Genomic DNA, 17,457 nt, shown 5'->3' with positions numbered 1-17,457 from the left:
GTTTCTTCAAGTGCCATCCACTTGCCTGCGAATTTCAAGATACCATTATTTTTTTCTGCAGAGTAGTATTCCATTGTGTAGGTGTGCCACATCTTCATTAACCATTCTTCAATTGAGGGGCATCTAGGCTGCTTCCAGGTTCTTGCTATTACAAATAGTGCTGCCGTGAACATAGTTGAACAGATGTCTTTTTTGCGTGGATGTGGATCATATGGGTATATGCCCAAGAGGGGGATTGCCGGGTCCTGTGGTAAACTAATTCCAATTTTCCTGAGGAACCGCCATACTGATCTCCAAAATGGCTGTATGAGTTTGCGTTCCCACCAGCAGTGGAGGAGTGTTCCCATTTCTCCACATCCTCTCCAACATGAGTCATCATTGGTGTTTCTAATTTATCCATTGTGGCAGGAGTAAGATGGTATGTCAAAGATGTTTTGATTTGCATTTCCCTGATAGCTAAGGATGTGGAGCATTTTCTTAAGTGTCTTTCAGCCTTTTTGATTTCCTCTGTTGAGAATTCTTTTTTCATTCTGTAACCCATTTTTTAATAGGGTTATTTGGTGTTATGTTGACTAGTTTCATGAGTTCTAAAATATGCCCTTTGTCGGATACAGGATTGGTGAAAAATCTTTTCCCAGTCTGTGGGCTGCCATTTGGTCTTGTCCACTGTGTCCTTTGCCTTACATAAGCTTTTAAGTTTGAAGAGGTCCCTTATTAATTGTTTTTCTCAGGGTCTGTGCCAATGGAGTTATTTTCAAGGGTACCTCCTACTTTCTCTTCTAAGAGGTTCAGTGTGGCTGGATTGAGGTGTTTGATCGATTTGGGCTTGAGTTTTGTGACAGACATGGGTCTATCTGCAGTCTTCTACACACCCTCATCCAATTGTGCCAGCACCATTTGTTGAAAATGCTGTCTGCACCCCATTGTATAATTTTAGCTGTTTTGTTGAAAATCAGGTGTTCATTAGGTGTGTGGGTTAATATCAGGATTTTCAATTCCATTCCATTGATCTGCCTGTCTATTTTTATGCCAATACCAGGCTGTTGTAAGAACTATAGCTCTGTAGTAGATTTAAAAATCAGGAATGGTGATGCCTCCTGAAGTTCTTATATTGTATATGGTTGTTTTGGCTATCCTGGGTCTTTTTGTTTTTCTATATAAAGTTGATTATTATCATTTCAAGGTCAGTGAAGAATTGTGGGGGGATATTAATGGGGATTGCATTGAATCTGTAGATTGCTTTTGGTAAGATTGCCATTTTTACTATGTTTATCCTACCTGTTCAAGAGCATGGGAGATCTTTCAATTTTCTGGTGTCTTTCTTAATTTCTTTCTTTAGAGCCACAATGTTCTTGTTATATAGGTCTTTTATTTGTTTGGTAAGCATTACACCAAGATTCTTTATGTTGCTTGAGGCTATTGTAAAGGGTGATGCTTCTCAATTTCTTTCTCTGTCTCTTTGTCGTCTGAAAAAAGTAGGGCTATTGTTATTTTTTTTGAGTTTATCTTGTATCCTGCTAATTTTCTGAAGGTGTTTATCAGCTGTAGGAGTTCCCTCGTAGAGTGTATTGGGTTGCTTATATAAACTATCATATCATCTGCAAATCGAGACAGTTTGAGTTCTTCCTTTTCAAATTGGATCACGTTGATCTGCTTTTGTTGTCTTATAGCATTAGCTAGATCATCTAGTACGATATTGAGATATGGAGAGAGAGGGCAGCTTTGTCTTGTTCTTGATTTTATAGGAATTGGCTTAAGTTTCTCTCCATTCAGTTTGATGTTGGCAGTTGGTTTGCTGTATATGGTTCTTATTATGTTTAGGTATGATCCTATTATCCCTGACCTCTCCAAGACCTTTATCATGAAAGGGTGTTGAATTTTGTAGAAAGAGTTTTCAGCATCTAGGGAGATAATCATATGGTTTTTCTTTTTCTGTTTGTTTATATGGTGGATCACCTTGATAGATTTTTGTGTGATAAACCATCCTGCATTCCAGGGATGAAGCCTACTTGGTCATGGAGTATGATTTCTCTGATGTATTCTTGAATTCAGTTTGCCAGTATTTTATTGAGTATTTTTGCATCGATATTCATCAGGGATATTGGTCTATAGTTTTCTTTCTTAGTTGTGTCTTTGTGAGGCTTGGGTACCAAGGTTATTGTGGCCTCATAAACAGAGTTTGGCAATGAACCTTCTGTTTCTATTTTGTGGAATAGTTTGAGGAGTAGTGGTATTAGTTCTTCCTTTAGTGTTTGGTAGAATTCTGCACTGAATCCATCTGGCTCTGGACTTTTTTGGTTGGAAGGCTTTCGATGACTGCTTCTATTTCTTTGCAGGTTTTAGGTCTATTTAAGTTGTTTTTCTGTTCTTAATTTAATTTGGTAAGTTATAATTATCCAGAAATTTGTCCATTTCCTTTGAATTTCAATTTTTGTGGAATGCAGATTTTCAAAGTATGACCTGAAAATTGTCTGCATTTCCTCTGTTGTTATATTCCCCTTTTCGTTTCTGATTTTGTTAATTTGCATATTCTCTCTCTGCTTTTTCGTTAATTTGGATAAAGGTTTGTCTATCTTGTTGATTTTCTCAGAAAACCAATTCTTCGTTGCATTGATTTTTTTTTTTTTGTTTTCCTGGTTTCTATTTTGTTGATTTCAGCCATCAAGTTGATTATTTCCTGGCATCTACTTCTACGGGTGAGTTCACTTCTCTCTGTTCTAAGGCTTACAGTTGCGCTGTTAATTCTCTTATGTGACTATCCTCTGTTTTCTTCATATGGGCACTTAGTGCAATGAACATCCCTCGTAGCAATGCTTTCAAGGTGTCCCATAAGTTCGGGCATATTGTGTCCTCATTCTCGTTGAATATCAGAAAGTCCTTAATTTTTTTGTTTATTTCCTCTTTGACCTAGGAGTGGTACAATTGCACATTGTTCAGTTTCCTTGAGTTTGCAGGTTTTCTGCTATTTGTGTTGTGGTTGAATTCCAATTTTAAAGCATGGTGGTCTGATAAGATACAGGGGACTATTCCTATTCTCTTGTATCTGTTGAGGTTTGTTATGTCACCTAGTATGTGGTCGATTTTACCTGCCTGATGCTTTTCCTGCCTGTTTCTAACTCTACACCTATGATCACAGGCAAAGCCCCTTCACTGATTACACAGCTGAATATAAACCTACCAGAAATCAACATCAACAAAATAATCCTCTCAATGAATACAAGAAACGTCAATATGTAGTCAACCATTGCCACGGCTGCCCAGAACTTCACATTTCTTCCTTTTCATTCTTAACTTATTCTGTCTTCCAAACGATAGCCAGAACCATTTGAATCTGGACCTATGCTCTATACCAGACTTCATCGTTGTGAGGCCAGCTTCAGTGTACTTTATCTTCTTTATAACCTTCAGGACCAGGGTTGAGATCTGATGAGAAAAAGACCAAAAGGGTCTCAAAGGCCTTTAAGACTTTTAATGAGCAAAATGCTTAAAAAAGATTGAACCATTGGATTAAATTGCCCTTCTCACTGATTATACTAATTGTATTGTTATTAGACCTGAAAAAACACTAGTCTAATTAAAAAAATGCTGCTATCTGAGAATAGTATTAACAGTGTGGAAGATACAGAGAGGAATAGGCACTCTGTTTTCAAGGCAGCTTTATCGAGGCATACATTAACGTACATGTATCTTAGTAGGAAGTACCAGTGTAGCAAGCAATTAGTTCACCAGTTATTCCATTGTTTACTCCTTCTCTTGGCCAGTCTTAATCCCCCCCCCACCAAATAATATGGGAAACTCTTGTGTGTGTAGAGCGTTCCTCCAAATGCACCTTTTCTTTTTCCATGAGGTTTTAAAAAATTATTTAATGTTTTTTATTTATTTACATTATTGGGAGTTTGCTCACATATATGTCTGTGTGAGAGTGTCAGATCCTCTGGAACTGGAGTTACAGACAGTTTTGAGCTGCCCTGTGGGTGATCGGAATTGAGCCAAGGTTCTCTGGAAGAGCATTCATTGCTCTTAACTGCTGAGCCATGTCTCCAGCCCCAACATTCTTTCCTTAATGCGTCATAAAATTTTTCAATAATTAATTTTTAACATATGGGAGCATTTTTCACTAACCATCTCTCATCTCCCATAGATTCTGGCCTTTTTGGTAATTTATAGTGTCCTTCCTTTAAATGCATGTTTCTATGTAACCCCAGGCTTCTTGAAGTCCTCACATTTCTATATCAGCTTCTCACATGTCTGCTTTATATAGGCTTAAAATTACTGCACCTGGCCTGTACAGTGCCCTATTATAGTGTCTGGGTTCAGTGCATAAAAGCCCCTTCTTCTGAGCCTGATGGTCTGAATTCAGTCTCCAGTGGAAGGAGAGAACAGACCCCTGCTAGTTGTCCTCTGACCTTTGCCCACCTGGGCATGCAGGCTGAGGTGAACACTCACACACACACACACACACACACACACACACACACACACACACACAAACGTTTTTTGAATTGAGCTATACTTTTTCCCAGTCCCCTTCCCTCTGAGCCCCTGCCCTCCACGTCTCCCAAACACTTAGTTTTAAAAGTTTTAAAATGAGATAAAGTCAGACACTAGAAAAAAGAGCTTGAGTGTATAATGGTAAAATAATTTGTGTTGTTTTTTAAGGCTTCTTTGCATTAGTATGATTCAATTATATTACAGCTTGTATTGACCATTGATTTCTTGATAAATGACTTGTTAGATCTGGCAGACAGCATGGATGGGCATTTTTTTTTCTGATATAGCTTTACAATTTTTGCAGAAGTCAACTATTCATGATTTCCTGTATATTTTCCCTTTGCTATTACTGTATCGACACAAACTTTTCTTTTGGTCCATATGTTTATTTAGCTTGCATTTTAGAATAATAACATCCCATTGCACATAGTTACTAAACTTTTCCTTGTTATGATTTTGAAACTGCCCTTTTGAAGTATAGTGCATTTTTTTCTTGTATTCGATTGGTTCACATATGTTTTGGGAATGATACCTTAGAGCAGGTCAGAGTTGAGGTTCTCATTTTAATATTAGAGCTGTGTAGAGTTGTATTAATCATAATGAAAGAAAAGTGAGATATGTAAAAATAATGGTGTGCTAGTTCATACAGAATTCACAATCACTTATAATTGTTAATCCATTTTGTGTGTGTCTGTATTCATATGTATATAGAGGACAAAGGTAGATATTCAGGCTTTCCTTCAATTCCTTTCCCCCTTATTCATTGAGAAAGCTGTCATTAAACCTGGATTGTGCTGCTCAGTAAGCCCTTGGGAACATGTTTTTTCCATTTTCAGCACTCAGACAGGTCTTATATGGGTGCTCATGACCCAAACTTTGGTCCTCATGTTTGTTTAGCCAGTACCTTACTGACTGAGCTATCTCCCCAATTTTGTGGGTGATTCAGTAGTATAGCAGTTGAAATAATGTAAAAGTCATTATTCTTTCCAGTCTTCATTTTGTTTGAGTCTTGGTCTCTCAGGAAACTGGAAATGAACACTTATTATCAGCTAGTTTGAATGACAGCACATGAACAATTTAGACTAAAAAAAAGACTGATTTATTATGGTACTAGTAACTGAACTGTTGTGTATAGTAATTGTCTATAGCTGTATGTCCCTGGGCATGTCCAATCTTGTCAATTATCTTTTTTTTCTTTAAGATTTATTTATTTATTATGTATACAATTTTCTGACTGGATGCACACCTGCAAGCCAGATGAGGGCACCAGACCCCATTACAGATTGTGTGAGCCACCATGTAGTTTCTGAGATCTGAACTCAGGACCTTTGGAAAAACAAACACTCTCCTTACCATCTCTAGCCACTAAATTTTAAGACATATTTTTAATTGTATATTGTCTGAGTGATTCCATATACATTTAAAAAAACCCTAGGCATGTGATTAAGGATTTTTGTTTTCAAGACAGGCTTCTCTGTGTATCTTTATAAAGTAGGTGGGTTTTGAAGTCACAGTGATCTGACCAACTTTGTGTATCGTTAATATTTTTAATATGTTTTTAATTGTATGAAATTCCTTTAATTTCTTTATTAAGAACTGAAGACTTTAATTCCTTTAGTTTCTTTATGATTTTGTACCTTTGTCTAGAGCATATGCGAAGTCTCAAGTCTGAACAAGTGTCTTTGCAGTCAGGTAATACACAACTTGAAATCGAGAAACAGAAGCTTCAAAGGAAAATCACAGTGATGAGGGAGCTGTACCAAGACAATGAAAGGATGCTTCACAGGTGAGAGGTGTTTGGTAACTCCAGTGAATGGCAAGTGAAATGTCTTTAAATGCATTTTATGTATTAGAGGCTTTACACATTGATTATTGGATGTTATCAATTACATAGAATCATTCATGTTGTTTCTTTTTTTTTTTTTAATTTGGTGTTTGTTTGTGTTTTCAAGACAGGATTTGTCTGTGTAGCTTTGCAGCCTATCCTGGAACTCACTCTGTAGACCAGGCTGGCCTTGAACTAAGAGAGATCCACCTGCCTTTGCTTCCTGACTGCTAGTTTTAAAGGAGTGCCCTACATCACCTGGCTACATCATTCATTTTTAAGAATGTTATTTTGTCTTGGACGATTTTCTTCATGAACAAAATGTGAATATGTTGGAATTCCCAAGCTACCTTTCTCAGTATCTGGTAACATTTATCAGATTATTGCCTTAAACTCATGCTGACATGAGTCCAGGAATCTGAGCGGTGTCTTTGGATGGAACTTCCTATTGTATATAAATCTGACTCCTTTCTTCTGCGCAAGTTAGGCTTGCTTAATATTCTTTGTTGTAGTTACTAAATGGCAGTATCATTGTATTTGTGAACAGGGCAGCTGCTAGTCATCCTTCAGTGCCCCTTTTGTGTCCCACATTTGTTTGTCTTATCATCAAATTCTGTCAAATTTCTTAACCTTTAATCTGATGGCTTTTTATCATCTACCAATACTCTGGTTAAAGCCATCATTAGCAGTAGTTGGTTCATTACAGTAGCCCTATGAATGTCTTTATATCTTCCTACACTGTCTTTTCTCTGTAAACTCAGAATAACTCCTAAAACATAAATTGTGCATACTGTCACAGTCTTTCCTGCACCCCCCTCAAATGTTTTAAACAGACTTAAAACAAGATTCTCAGGACCAAGTTTACCATACCCACCTTGTGAGAAGCTATAGACTATTCTATGTCTCTTTTCTTTGTTGCTATCTATTGCCATTGGCTTTCTTCATTTTTGGTGTGCCCAGCACATCTGTATGGTAAGGTCTTTCATCTTTCAAGCTTTTTCTTTCCTTCTTTTTATTTTTTTCACTATGTGGTGTTCTATGTGCTTGCATTTTTGAATCTTTGTTTCATTCAGATGTGGGGTCCCACTATCATCTTAAAGAAGGCTTTCTCGGTACCCTAACTAAACCAATATCTCTTATTTTGTTCCATTATTTCTCGTCACATCTTGTTTTGTTCTCTAATCATCATGTCCCTGCTTCACATTAATTTAAACTCTGTAAGAAGTATGGTACTTTTATTTATATTCCCAGTGCCTAAACTGAAAGGAAAATAGTGGGTTTCCAATCAATATTTGTGCTCAATCAATTCTTCAATATCCTTGAAAGGATAATAATCAACTTTATACAGAAAGAGAAATAAAATCAGGATAGCTAAAACAATCCTGTACAATAAAGAAACTCCAGGAGGCATCACCATCCTCAACTTTAAGCTCTACAACAGACCTATAGTCCTGAAAACAGCCTGGTATTGGCACAAAAATAGACAAGGTCACCAATGAAATTAAATCAAATATTCTGCCATTAACCCACACAGCTACGGACACCTGATTTAGGACAAAACAGCTGAAAGTATATAACGTGAGGAGGAAAACATCTTCAACAAATGGTGCTGGCACAACTGGATGATGGTGGGTAAATGACTGCAGATAGACCCATGTCTATCGCCATCCACAAAACTCAAGTCCAAGTGGATCAAAGACCTCATCATAAGTCCTTCCACACTGAAACTCGTAGAACCTCATAGAAGAGAAAGTGGGAATTACCCTTGAACAAACTGGTACAGAAGACTGCTTCCTGAACATAACTCTAGTAGCACAGACACTGAGATGTACAATTAATAAATGGGACCTCCCCAACTGAGAAGCTTCTATAAGGCAAAGGACACAGTTGACAAGACCAAACGGCAGCCCACAGACTGGGAAAATATCTTCACCGATCCTACATCTGACAGAGGGCTGATCTCCAAAATATACAAAGAACTCAAGAAACTAGTCAACAAAATACCAAATAACCCTATTAAAAATGGGGTCCAGACCTTAATAGAGAACTCTCAATAGAGGAAATTTAAAAGGCTGAAGGGCACTAAAGAATGTACTCACAGTCCTTAGCTATCAGGGAAATGCAAATAAAGGAACTTCGAGATACCATCTTACTGCTGCCAGATTGGCTAAAATTAGAAACACCAAGAACAACTTATGCTGGACAGGATGTGGAGAAAGGGGAACACTCCTCCACTGTTGGTGAGAGTGCAAAGTTGTCCAGTTATTTTGGAGATCATTAAGGCGGTTCCTCAGGAAAATGGGAATCAGTCTACCACAGGCCCCGGCAATCGCCATCTTAGGCATATACCCAACTGATCCACATCCATGCAACACAGATTTCTGTTCTACTATGTTCATGGAAGCATGGTTTGTAATCACAAGAATCTGGAAGCAACCAACATGCCCTTCAACTGAAGAATGGATAAAGAAGATATAGCACATTTACACAATGGAATACTACTCTGCCGGAAAAGAAAAGAATAAAATCTTGAAATTTGCAGTAAAGTGAATGGACCTTCAAGAAACTATCCTGAATGAGGTAACCCAGTCACAAAAAGAATAAAATTGTATGTACTCAATCATATATGTATTTTAGACTGAACAAAGGATCACCAGCCTATAATTAACACTGCCAAAGAAATTAAGATGCAAAGAGGATTCTAAGAGATTCATATAAGTTCCCTCACAGAAGGGGAAAGGGACAAGATCTCCTGAGCATATGGGGAGTGGTGGGGCAGTGAGTGGAGAGGGAGCTAGGAGGAAGAGAAGGGGAGGAGAGGGAAGCATGTGGGCCTAGGAAGATTGAGTCAGGGGAGGAATAGATGAGAAGAGAGAGGGAACATAATAGAGGGAGCAATTATATGTTTGAAGAGAAAAATGAACCTAGAGAAATATCCAGAGACCTTCAAGTCTCACTGCAAGTAACAATTTGAGCAACAGTGGAAGGGCTACCATAAATGCCCTTCCCTGATAATGAGATTGAGGACTGTCTTATCCACCATCATAGAGCTATCATCTAGCAGCAGATGGAAACAGAAGCAGACACCCACAAGTAACCACTGAGCAAAACAGGAATTCAGAAGCAGAGAGAGAGGACAAGACCAGGCTACAAATATACATTGAGACAGCCAACCTGAAAAAAGGAGGAGCTACTAGGCCCCCAGACTGATAGCTGGGATTCCAGCATTGGACTGACTCAGACTCCCTAAACATGGGTCTCTGCCGGAAGGCCTGGGAAGTCTAAGGGACCTTGACAGTGGAAACAGGATATGTACCTGGTGCACAAAAGGACTTTGGGTGCACATCCCCCATGGAGGGATACTCCCTTAACCTAGAGACAGGAGAGAAGGCCTAGTCCCTACTCCAAATGATGTGTCAGATTTAGATGACCCCTCCTGGAAGACATCACCCTACATGTTGAGTGGGGGGTGGGAGAGGAGTGTGGTCGGGGGGCATGGGGGTATGAACAGAGGGAAACAGGGAGGGAGGAAGGGGGAACTGGGATTAATATGTAAAATGAAAATAAGTAAATAAAATTGTACTCAGTGTATTTAAATATTGATGGCAATATGAGACATTGCCCTGACATGTCCAGATAAGGCAGAGAAAAGACCCTTGTGATACCAATCTTGCAATTGCAGATTTCCTAATAAGAATTATAGTTTAGAGTTTTCATTATAAAACCAAGCACACTTTGACTTTTATTGCCCTTTGGAAGTCCCTTGTCTGTCCTATTCCTTCATACATTAAGTGTGCATGTATTTATGTATGTGTGTGTGCGATGTAAAGTCCATTGTTAAATTTGTTTGTAACCTTAAAGCCTGTTTTTTTTTCCCCAGAGATTTGCTGGCCTTTCATTTGTAAACTGAGAATGATGAAGATTCTGAGAGGCCCAGTGTGAGAACTCCTGGTTGAGGGCTAACACAGCAATTTCTTTCAGTTCTCATTCTGTAAACAATTGTCTTCTCTGACTACCTCTTCTTTTTAGAATTGTTTATTTGGTGAGGTACCTGTTCACATAGAACCCAAGCATGTGCTTGAGTGCTGTCACGTGTTCTTGATGGTGAGAAGGCCATAATATACTTTGTCTTAACTTACAGTGCTGTTGGTTGGGAATTTACTTTAGGAAATACACAACTTATGTTAACCAAGATGTGTTTTATTTTGTTTGAGACTGTTTCATGTAGTCCATGCTGGCTTGACCCTGATTACAGTCAGCTGTGACTTTTAACTCCTGATCTTTCTGCTGTCACTTCCCAAGTGCTTGGAACAGATGTTTTCCACCATTGTAGATTTTATCTAGTTTTAAAAAATGATTTATTATGCTGGGCATGGATGGTGTACACGTTTAATCCCAGCACTCAGGAGGCAGAGGCTGCTGAATCTTTGTGAGTCTGGTCTACAAAGCTACATAGAGAAACCCCATCTTATCAACCAAAGCAAAATAAAGAAACAAAACTGTGATTTGCTCTTTTAAATTATGTATGATGTGTGTGAACCTGTAAAAATAAGTGCTGGTGCATGTAGAAGTCAGAAATGTTGGCCCTCCCTGGAATTGTAGATAACATGCTGTTATGAGTCACTGGATATGGGTCTTGGGAACTGAGCTCAGGTCCTCTGCAAGAGCAGGATGTACTCTTCTTAAAGGCTGAACTATTGCTCCTGCCCATGGATATTTATTTTCATTTTATGTGTATGTGAGAGTTCCTGTATGTATGTCTATGCACAATGCCTGTGCCTGGTGCTCTCTAAGGCCCGAAGAAGGCATTGGATCTCTTGAAACTGAGTTACAAATGCTTGTGAGCTGCCATGTGGTTACTGATTACTGAACTTGTGTCCTCTGCCAGAGCAGTTTGTGCACTCTTAGGTGTGAGCCATCTCTCCAGTCCCATGGCGAGTTTTAAATAAAATACACAGGATTCAAATTTGTGTATTCTTTACATCATATGTTTCATGAAAAGTGATCAACAGAGAAGTAATCCTGTATTACCCCAGGAACCAGTGGCCCCAGTATTTGCTAATTTACCAGTTAATGGTTAATGAGTTAATGAAGTTAATGAATAATGCTTAAAAATTCAAAGGTGCAACACATTTTTTTTGTCCATTTTCAAAGTAGTGGTGAAAATATGCATTGTGTTCTGTTTGTATGTGTTCACACTGTGATTTAATGTATTACTTTATTTTCTGTTGCTGTCCTGATCACACTGGTCATAATGAAAAGTCTAGGCACAACTGAAATTGAGGCCATGGAGGAGGACTGTTTATTGCGTTGCTTTCCATGGATTGATCAGCTTCCTTATATAACCCAGGGGTGGCACCACTTGCATTGGCTGGGGTCTCTCTTACATCAATTAGTCATGGAGAACATGCCCACAGGCTTGCCTCAAGCACGTCCTGGGGAGTTATTTTTCTCAGTAGAGATTCTCTTTTGCCAAGTTTCTGTAGTTTGTGAGAAGTTGACAAAAAGCCCAATGAGTATGTCTATTTTGAATAGTATTATATATTCTGCTCTGAATCAACTCACAGATCAAGCTGAATTATGCCACAAGCTGTTCTTCAGGGTAGGACATAGAAACTTTGTAAAACTGTATAAATATCAGAATAAGTTCTTGCCTCTATAGGCTATACTTTTGGTTAACTTATTTTCTATATTGCTTGTTTTCATTCACGTTATTTTCTTGTTTTTTTTTTTCATGACTGATACATTATGTTCAGCTCTTTAAGTTTAATATTGGGAAGAAGTGAAATATTTGAATCTAGAAGTTTAGTATACTGCTTTATATATGTGATTTCTCTTCGAAGTTCTATCAGTAGAGTTTAAATTTCAACATTTAGGCTGTATTAGTTACTTTTCTGTTGCTGTGATAAAATACAATGGCAGAAAAGAAAACAAACAAACAAACAAAAGCACCTAAATACCAAACTATTCAGGTCAAGGCAACTAGTAGATGGGAGAACTTGTTTTGGTGTACAGTTCCAAAGGGAGAGCCCATGATAGTGAGGGGAGCATGGGAGCATGTTCTTAGAGCAGGAAGAGGAGAGATCATAACCCCCTTAAAGTTGAAGAAGACGGATAAAACTAGAAGTAGGAAGAGGCCATATGCTCCCAAAGCCTGCTCCCGGTGACAATCATGTATCATATAATAACATGGTGGTACAAAATGGACCACAAATAGGACAATGCCACCCATTGATTCTTTGCCATCTTTGTTTCTTTAAGTATACTCTGATGTCCACACAGTGATGAAATGCCTTGTTGCTTCATTTCTCAGAGACTTATTGTTACATGGTATCTGACTGCTTTCTCTGTACCTTGTTTTCATTTTTATGCAATGGAAATAATAGTTTTGTATGGCTGTTGACTAGTTTAATTGCCCACAGAAATGTCTCGTAACAGTTCTGGCACACAGTAACTGTTCAATAATTTACCTGTTACTCGTTAGTAAAAGAAAAAAAGTAGTGCAGGGTTAGTGCTAGTGCTGGGATTATTTATTCTCTTGTTCTTTTTTTCCTTTTTAAAAGTTTAAATTAGAAACAATATTATTTTAGATATCAATCCCAGTTCTCTCTCCGTCCCATCTTCCCAAGACCCCATCACATCCTTCTTTTGCTGCATAGAAAGGGTGAGGCCTTCAATGGTGGATCATCAAAGTCTGTCACATCATTTGGGGCAAAGCCTAGGTCCTCCCCTTTGTTTCTAGGCTAAGAGACTATCCCTCTGTGGGGATTGGGCTCACTCTCTTATTATTTTTGACTACCAATTAAAAATATTGGGTCTACAACCTTTACTTCAAGCACTCAAGAAGCAAATACAGGTGGATCTATGTGAATTAGAGGCCAATCTGGTTTAAAATGTGATTTTCAGGTCTACATTATGAGACACTGTCATAAAAACCAAACAAAACAACACAAGCCATAGTTGTAGTTATTGGCCCTCTTACTAACAAACATAGTGACTTACTATAATAAAACTTGATCCTAGTTCCCACTCCCTCCTTCCATAATGGCCCGCTCACACCCTCACATCCCATTCCCCCCCAACTCTACAGGGAGGGTGATGCCATCCAAGAGGGGACATCAAAATCTGTCTAATCATTTGGAGTAGTATCTAGAACTTCCCTCCTGCTTCTAGGCTAAAGGAGTATTCCTCCACGGGGAATGTGCTCCCAAAGTCCTTTTATGCACCACAGATACATCCTGGTATAACTGTCAGAGGTCCCTTAGACTGCCCAGGCCTTCTAACTGAGGTCCACGTTCAGGGATCTGATTCAGTACAATGCTGGTTTCCCAGCTATCAGTCTGGGGGCCATGAGCTGACCCTTGTTCAGGTTAGCTGTATCTGTTGGTTTCAGTAGCCTGGTCTTGACCACTTTTCTTATCACTCATCCCTCTTTACAAGTGGATTCCAAGAGTTCAGCTCAGTGTTTAGCTGTGAGTTTCTGCTTGTATTGCCATCAGCTACTAGGTGGGGGCTTAATGATGGCATATAAATTAGTTATCTATCTCATTATCAGGGAAGGGAATTTAAGGTAGACTTTCTACGATTGCTCAGATTGATAATTGGGGTTATCCTTGTAGGTCTCTGAGTCAATTTTCTCTTCAAACTTATAATGGCTCCCTCTATTATATTCTCTTTCTTTTTCTCTCTCATGTATTAGTCTCCCAATTTAATCTTCCTGGTCCCACATGTGCTCCGCTCCTCCCCTTCTCTTTCTCCTGACACTCCACTCACTGACCCCACCCACTCCCAATATGCTCAGGGGATCCTGTCCTTTCCCCTTCTGTGAGGGACCTTGTATTATTGTCTTTGGTTCCTCCTTGTATACTAGTTTCTCTCACGGTGAGAATTATATGCTGGCAATCCTTTGCTCTATGTCTCAAATCCATATATAAGTGAGTAAATACCATGTTCCTCTTTTTATGAGTTGGTTACCTCAATCAGGATGATTTCTTCAAGTTCCATCCATGTACCTACAAATTTCAAGATTCCATTGTTCTTTTTTTTTTTTTTTCAGCAGAGTAGTAGTATTCCATTGTGTAAATGGACATCTTTATCAATTTTCAGATGAGGGGCTTCTAGGTTGCTTCCAGATTCTTGCTATTTCAAATAATGCTGCTATGAACACAGATGATCAGATGTCTCTGTTAACATGGATGTGTATATGCCCAAGGGTGGAATTGCCAGGGCTTGTGGTAAACTGATTTCGATTTTCCTGAGGAACCACAATACTGATCTCCAAAATGGCTGTACAAATTTGCACTCCTGCCAGCAGTGAAGGAGTGTTACCCTTTCCCCACATTCTTTCCACCATAAGCTGCCATTGGTGTTTCTAAGTTCAGTCATTCTGGCAAGAATAATATGGTAACTCAAAGTTGTTTTGATTTGCATTTCCCTGTTGGCTAAAAGACTGTTAAGCACTTTCTTAAGTCTCTTTCAGCCATTTTTGATTCCTCTATTGAGAATTCTCTCTTCATTTGTTGTTTTGGTAACTAGTTTCTTGAGTTATTTGTCTATTGTAGAGATCATCCCTCTGTCAGATGTTGGGTTGGTGAAGAATTTTCCCAGTCTGTGCACTGCCATTTGGTCTTGCTGACTGTGTACTTTGCCTTACAGAAGCTTCTCAATTTGAGGAGGTCCCATTTATGGATTACCAATCTCAGTGACTGGGCTACTGGTGTTATGTTCAGGAAGCTGTCTCCTGTACCAATTTGTTCAAGAGTGCCTCCCACTTTCTCTTCTAAGTGTGGCTGGTTTTATGTTGAGGTCTTTGATCCATTAGATGTTTCTGTGAATTCTTCCTTTGCCACATCATCGTCTGTATATAGTAGACATAAGGTTTTTTTTTTTTTTTTTTAACTTAATCTTGTATCCTGGTAATTTGCTGAATGTGTTTTCCAACCATAGGAGTTCCCTGGTAGAGTTTATCGGACCACTTATGGAAACTATCATATCATCTGCAAATAGTGACATTTTGACTTCTTCCTTTCAAATTTGTATCCCTTTGTTCTCCCTTTGTTTTCTTATTGCTTTAACTAGAACTTCAAGTACATTATTGAAGGGATATGTAGAGAGAGGGCAGTCTTGTCATGTTCTTCATTTTAGAGGAATTGCCTTAAGCTTCTCTCCTTTCAGTATGATGTTGGCTGTTGGTTTACTATATATTGCTTTTATTATATTTAGGTATGTTTCTGTTTTCCCTGATCTTTCCAAGGATGTTCAATTTTTTCAAAAGCCTTTTCAGCATCTTAGTGGGATTATAATGTTGTTATTCCTTCTCCATTTGTTTTTATTGTGGGTCTCATTGATAGATTTTTGTAAGTTGAGCCATCCCTGCATCCCTGGGATGAAGCCTATTTGATCATGTTGGATGAGTCCTCTGATGTGAATTTGGATTCAATATACCTGTATTTAATATAGTATATTTGGATCAATGTTCATGAGTAATGTTGGTCTGTAGTTCTCTTTCTTATTTGTGCATTTGTGTGACTTGTGTAACAAGCCCCATAAAAAGTTTGGTAATGTGTGAGGTTTATGTGAGCTTTCAGTTTTATTAGTGTTTATTTTATATATGTGGGTGCCTTTGTATATGGAGCATAGATGTTCAGAATTGAGACTTTGTACTGATGGACTTCTCCTATGATGGGTATGAAATGGCCTTCTTTATCTTTCTTGGTTGATTTTGGTTTGAAGTCTAACTTGGTAGATATTGGGATAACTGCACCTTCTTGCTGCCTGGGCCCAAATGATTGGAAGTTCTTTCCCCAACCCTTTTTCTCTAGGTTAGTATCTGTCTTTGAAGCTTAGATGTGTTTCTTTTTTACACCGAAAGGGTAGATTCTGTCTTCAGGTCAATTCTATTAGACTGTGTCTTTTTATATGCAAGTTAAGACCATTAATGTTGGTGGAAAGTAAGGACCATTCATTCATTAATTGTTAATTCTTATTTGTTTTAGATTTCATTTTGTTGTTGTTGGCAGTGGTATTGTTGTGTATATTTCCTATGCTTTTGCATTTGGGTTCTGGTGAAGGGGTGTTATCGATTGGCTAGTTGTTTGTTATTGTAGTTAACGTCCTTGTGTTGGAGTTTTCCTTCCAGAACATTCTCCATGGCTGGATTTGTGGATATGTATTGTGAAAATCTGGCTTTGTCATTAAATAACTTGTTTTCTCCATCTACAGTGATTGAGAGTTTTGTTGGGTATGGTAGCCTTGGCTGGAATCTGTGAACTCTTAGTACTTGTAGAACATCTATCCAGGACATTCTGGCCTTGAGAGTTACCATGTAGAAGTCAGGTGTAATTTTGATATTTTGATTGATAGGTCTGCCATTATAAATTACCTGGCCTTTGTTCTTCTTGTCCTTTATATTTTTTATTTATTCTGTATGTTAGATGTTTTGATTATGATGAGTCAAGGGGAGTTTTTTTGTTTTGTTTTGTTTTGTTTTATGTCCTGTGTATTTGGTTTTGGGTATGCTTCTTGTATTTTCATTAGCATAATTTCTTCAAATTGGAAAAGTTCTCTTCAGATTGGGAAAGTTTTCTTCAATGATTTTTTTGAATATATTTTCTGCATCTTTGAGCTGGGGTTCTTCACCTTCTTCTCTGCCTATTATTCTTTGGTTTGGCCTTTTCATGTTATCCCACATTTCTTCTATGTTTTGTTGGATTTAAGATTTTCTTTGGTCAATGAATCTATTTCCTGTAGTTTATCTTCAACTCCTGAGATTCTCTCTTCAATCTCTTATATTCTGTTGGTTACGCTTGTGTCTGTAGTTCCTGATCATTTACCCAGGTTTTCTGTTTTAAGCGTTCCCTCAATTAGGGATTTCTTTATTGTCTCTATATCAGTTTTCAGGTCTTGAACAGTTTGAATTGCTTCCTTCATCTGTTTTATTGTTTTTCTTTGCTTTCTATACTTTCTTTAAGAGATTTTTTTTATTTCATTCATATATTCTGTGTCCTTTTTCTCTATTTCTTCCAATTTATTGTTTGTTTTTTTTTTGCATTTCTTTTCTTAATTTATTTTATATAACAAAGTCCATTTAAATGAAAACAAACATATATACACAATATTTGGGAATTTGGGCGTTCTTTCCA

At 38.1% G+C, this 17,457-nt stretch overlaps 1 non-coding gene across 1 annotated transcript; it reads right to left on the bottom strand.

Annotated features, from left to right (window-relative positions):
• Window positions 1–3,319: 3,319 nt before the first annotated feature.
• Window positions 3,320–3,448, bottom strand: LOC127214595 (small nucleolar RNA SNORA61). Its single transcript, XR_007833874.1, has one exon. It is a non-coding gene; the product is annotated as a small nucleolar RNA SNORA61 (small nucleolar RNA).
• Window positions 3,449–17,457: the final 14,009 nt, after the last annotated feature.

The sequence above is a fragment of the Phodopus roborovskii genome, unplaced genomic scaffold (assembly GCF_943737965.1).
Source record: "Phodopus roborovskii unplaced genomic scaffold, PHOROB, whole genome shotgun sequence".
Taxonomy (NCBI): domain Eukaryota; kingdom Metazoa; phylum Chordata; class Mammalia; order Rodentia; family Cricetidae; genus Phodopus; species Phodopus roborovskii.
This window is presented reverse-complemented; position numbering and strand designations above follow the sequence as displayed.